Below are 316 nucleotides of genomic sequence, written 5' to 3'. Positions count from 1 at the left end.
CTTTGGAGCGCGAGGCGCCGAGATTGGTTGGTGTTTTACCAAAATATGTGACCCGTTTATCTGTGGTTCGGTTTGGCGCCATGTTTGGGTCCCAAAGAGAGTAAAATCAGGCATCCCCTTGATTATAGTTCCTAAGTGCCTTAATATGAGATTTGTTTTGAATTGAATTGAACTGAATTAATTGAAAGAGAGACAGTGGTGATGTGTCAAATTCACAATGCTTGGACTTTTATATATAACTTAATATGAGACATGGTAGCACTGATTGGTATTGCATCATAATTCCCATTGGTAAAAGAATAATAGATCAATAAGT

The sequence above is a fragment of the Kryptolebias marmoratus genome, linkage group LG11 (assembly GCF_001649575.2).
Source record: "Kryptolebias marmoratus isolate JLee-2015 linkage group LG11, ASM164957v2, whole genome shotgun sequence".
NCBI classification, from domain to species: domain Eukaryota; kingdom Metazoa; phylum Chordata; class Actinopteri; order Cyprinodontiformes; family Rivulidae; genus Kryptolebias; species Kryptolebias marmoratus.
The sequence above is the reverse complement of the archived record's forward strand: the minus strand, read 5'-3'. Positions refer to the sequence as shown.